The sequence below is a fragment of the Mus pahari genome, chromosome 14 (genome assembly GCF_900095145.1).
Source record: "Mus pahari chromosome 14, PAHARI_EIJ_v1.1, whole genome shotgun sequence".
Lineage (NCBI taxonomy): Eukaryota > Metazoa > Chordata > Mammalia > Rodentia > Muridae > Mus > Mus pahari.
Genome location: NC_034603.1, coordinates 69681975 through 69686485, shown reverse-complemented (window position 1 = coordinate 69686485; position 4511 = coordinate 69681975).

Genomic DNA, 4511 nt, shown 5'->3' with positions numbered 1-4511 from the left:
CTCTCAGGCTGGGGAGCATCCTTCCTCCCCAGGCCTCAGGTGCTCTAACCTCTTCCAGGCAGCTTGGCTGGCTTCTGCTTCTTCCAAGCAGCTCTTCTCCTCTGAGTCTCCTCTGCGCTGGGCTCTGCTTACTCTGGCGGGCAGGAACCTTCTGAGTCTGGTCAGTTTCTGGGAGTTCTTTAAGCTCCTGTGTAAGCGAGAATGTTTTGATCTCCTAGGAAACTATTACACAATCCTAACCTCCCCAAGAAAGAAACCAAGGGGAAGAGGAGGAGGGAGGGAGGGAAAGGGGGGGAGGGCTGAAAGGGGGGAGGGAGGACAGGCTCAGAGAGGGTCACACATGAGACCTATGCCAAACCTAGGCTTCCTAAGGACAGTTCTCATTATAGAGATTTCATGTAGCTCTCAGTCATGAATAACACTGAATCTATATACAGTGTTATTCTTTAAACTTTCCTTTCCTTTTCCCTTTGAATAGGGTCTCATATAAGCCAGGCTCCCAAACTGGCCATATAAAGCCAAGAGAGTGACCTAGAATTTCTGATCCCCCTGCTTCGCTTCCACCTCCCGTGCGGAGGATCAAACTCAGGGCTTTGTGCATGTTAGGCAAACACGTCACCAGCTGAGCCTCAGCCTGGCCCCTGACATAAACCTTCTTCCAGCTCTAGAGCTTATTTTGTAAATAGTCCTGGGGCAAGACTGGCCTGAAGCAACCTGAGGTGAAGCTATGTCATAAATTTCAAAGCCCGTGACTGTGCTGGACATTGTCATATCTGCCAACATATCTAAGTTTGTACTTTCTGAGTGTTGGGACCAAAGGAGACCTCAGAAAACAGAAGTCCTGTTTCCTAGATAAGGAGACCAAGACCCTGAGGGAGAGCAAGCTCAAACGTCTTATCTCAGTGTGATTGGAAGGACCTAGGCTCCCTTACCTCCTTAACTGGCGTCTGGTCTCTGCCACAGGTTCTATAGGGTTTAGCACCATGCTGGCCCTGGGACTTTTCAGTGTGCTCAGTTAAGTCTGGACAGGATAATGTACAAGCTGCCTTTGGGGGTTGACGAAAGCTTTGGATTGTCCTTGATAAATGTCTCCTATGTGACATTCTTGGGTTCTTGGGTCAGTCGGCCCGGCTCTTCCTCAGTCTGTATTATTTTCTGCCTGTGGCTGTAGTGAACAGAACCATACTGTTTCTCGACGGCAGTCACCCAGAATACAGTTATTCTTTGGAGAAAGCACAGGGGTCACTTAAAGATGGCCCTCCACAGACCAGAAGCAGGGGCTAGAGCTCTCTGTCCTCTGAAATCCTGCCGAGGGAGCTAAAATGATTTTTCGCTCAAGGAAAAAAAAAAAAAAAAAAAANATATATATATATATATATATATATATATATATATATATATATATTGGGTGAGAGTTTAAAGGTGGAGGCACACCAAGGCTGGGTTTGCTTCCATTGCTGCCCCTCGGGGCACAGACCCAGGGGTCTGAGGGGTATGGAGGAGGTGGGTGCTGCTAGCCTGCAATCAGGAATAAGATGGCTTTATTCTTGCCCCAAGAACATCTTCATGATTCCAAACAGGAGAGTCAGCAACTGCAGAGTCCCTAGCCATGACATTGAACTGTTCCCCATCCCTCTCCCAGCCCGTGTCCAAAGTCCCTTTGTGCTGCCACCTGTCTGGCTCTGTGATAAGTGTGTGGCTCTCCAGGGAGACATATTTTTTTCTTCCAAGAAGCCAAATTCGCCATTGGTTCACAGGATTGGAAGTTCCCCAGGCAGTTGCTGGGTTCCATTTGTAGGCTAACTCTACCTGGGGAAACTGACTGAGCGGTTAAAGGGGTGTTCACTCAGTTCCGGTGTCTATGGTAAACGGTCCTGGGAAGAGTTCCTGCCTACCCTAGGGGACTCATGACAACAGACAGACATATCCTCTGTAAGAGCCGGAAAAGAAGTGGTCTGTCTCCCCAGAGTGAAGCATGTGCAGAAGGGATGATTCAGTATTGACCTACTTGAGAAGGGGAGATCCGAAAACTACTCTCCGGTATGGTAATGATTTTTTTTAAAGGTTATTATTATGGTTATCGTTTTAGGTGGGCTCTTGTCATGCAGGCCAAGCTGGCTTCTAACTCACAGGGCTCTACCTGCCTCTGCCTCCAGAGTGCTGGAACTGAAGCTGTATATAATCATACCCAGCTTACATTCTTCTTTTAAGTTAGTTTCATGAAGCACAGGCAGCCTTGACCATGCGAGAGACAGAGACTGACTTTGAACTTCTGTTCTTCTTGTTATTACCTCTCAAGTGCTAGGAGTATAGCCTACCATCACAATACGTATAGTCATCTCTCTATATATAGACATACATATTATATATCTATATAGTCATCTCTCTATATATAGACATACATATTATAATCTATATAGAGAGAGATATAGAGATATAGATATAATGGCATTGACGATTGAATGTAAGGCCTTCTACTGGCATGTCCTGTCACTGAGTGGCCCCTTGATTTACCATGCAGAAAATCCTTGTGATTTCTGGGGTATCTGGCTGCTGGAAGCCAGAGGTGATGATCTCAAAGACCTCCAAAAGAGAAGCCTACGACTTAAGCTTAAGGGCTTAAGAGTCCCGATTTCCCCTAGTCCTGCCTCCCTGTGTGTAAGAATTGAGATCTGGATTTGACTCCCAGGGTTGCTTTTATGAATTTTTGGCAGCTAATTAACCTTTCTCAGTCTTTTGTTCTTTCATGTCCAGAATGAGGAGGTGTGACTGGCTAAGGTGTTCATTGAGACAGTTATTAGCTGACATCCGCCATACAGTGTCCGCAACCTCTACTGAGTACTAGAAGTGTGTGAAGCAAGAGGCTAGATGCTCGAAAGTTGAAGAGATGTACAATCTTGTCATCTCCTTTTCTCCAAGTAGCCCAGGATCAACTTAGGGAAGCAAAACAGAAGCAACTAGGAAATTTCAACCCACTGCCACAAGACATCTGAAGGGTGCTAGAGAGCTGGCTCGGTGGTTTAGAACACGTATGGCTCTTGCAGAGGAGCCAGGTTCAATTCCCAGCACACATGGTAGATCACAACCATTCGTAGCTCCATTTCTAACAGGACCCTCTACTGACCTCCAAGGGTACCAGACACGTACATGGTACTCTAACCTACATGCAAGTAAAACATTCACATACAAAAACAGAATAAAGGGCTGGAGAGATGGCTCAGTGGTTAAGAGCACTGATTGCTCTTCCAGAGGTCCTGAGTTCAATTCCCAGCAACCACATGGTGGCTCACAACCATCTGTAATAGAATCTGATGTCCTCTTCTGGTGTGTCTGAAGACAGCTACAGTGTACTCATATAAATAAAAATAAATAAGTATTGAAAAAAAAACAGAATAAAATAAATTTGAAAAAGTTTAAAAAGAGGTATCTTAAAAATTATGTAATAGAGCCAGGTGGTGGTAGGCAGAAGCAGGTGGATCTCTCTGAGTTCGAGGCCAGCCTGGTCTACAGAGTGAGTTCCAGGGCAGCCAGGGCTACCCAGAGAAACCCCCCTGTCTCAGAAGTAAACCAAACCAAACATCTTGTAATAGTGAAAACAGGATGGTCATGACAGTAAACACTTATAATTCAAGCATTCTCGAGACTGAGGCAGGAGGATTATGAGGTCTCGGCCAGCTGAGATACACAGGACAGGGACCCAGGACCACCAGCCCAGGAGTAGTACCATCCACAAGGCTCTGGGCCCTTCCCCATGAATCACTAATTAAGAAAATGTCCTACAGGCTTGCCCGTAGCCTGGTCTTCCTGAGGCATATTTTCAATTAAAGCTCTCTCCTCTCCGATGACTCTAGCTTATGTCAAGTAGACACAGTGCTAGCCAGCACGATGGGTTTGTGTTGCCAGAAGAAGACAGGAGGACCCCTGACTCAGAGTGATGTGGGATGTCTGTGTTGAGTGTCCTTTCTGTCCAGAGTCTACTGTCAAGTCTGAGGATGCTACCTTGGTTTGTCCTCATAACATGCAATCATCTCCTTCAACAGAGTTCACCAAGCCTTCCAAGCACACTCTAGTAGAAGTGCAGAGTCCATGTTCAAGACCCTTAGTGCTTACAGGGTGTACCTCGGTGCTTAGAACTCATGCTTAGTATGCATAAGGTCCTAGTAGAATACCTAGCACCCTCCCCACAAAGAGCTTCGATTAGGGCAGGAGAGAGGTACTGAGCCAATAGTGCTCTAAAGAGACACATGCTTACAAGCTATTATCAGGGTCAGCAAAAGCATATATAACAGGGGGATCTCATTTCATTAAAAGGCAACGAAAGGCCTCCTTTGGGAAGTAATATTTAACTGGACTCTGGCAAATGAGTTGGAGGCTAAGAAAAGGGAGAAGAAGCATATCAGAAATGAGAGCGAGGCACACGCCTTTAATCCCAGCACTCGGGAGGCAGAGGCAGGCGGATTTCTGAGTTTGAGGCCAGCCTGGTCTACAAAGTGAGTTCCAGGACAGCCAGG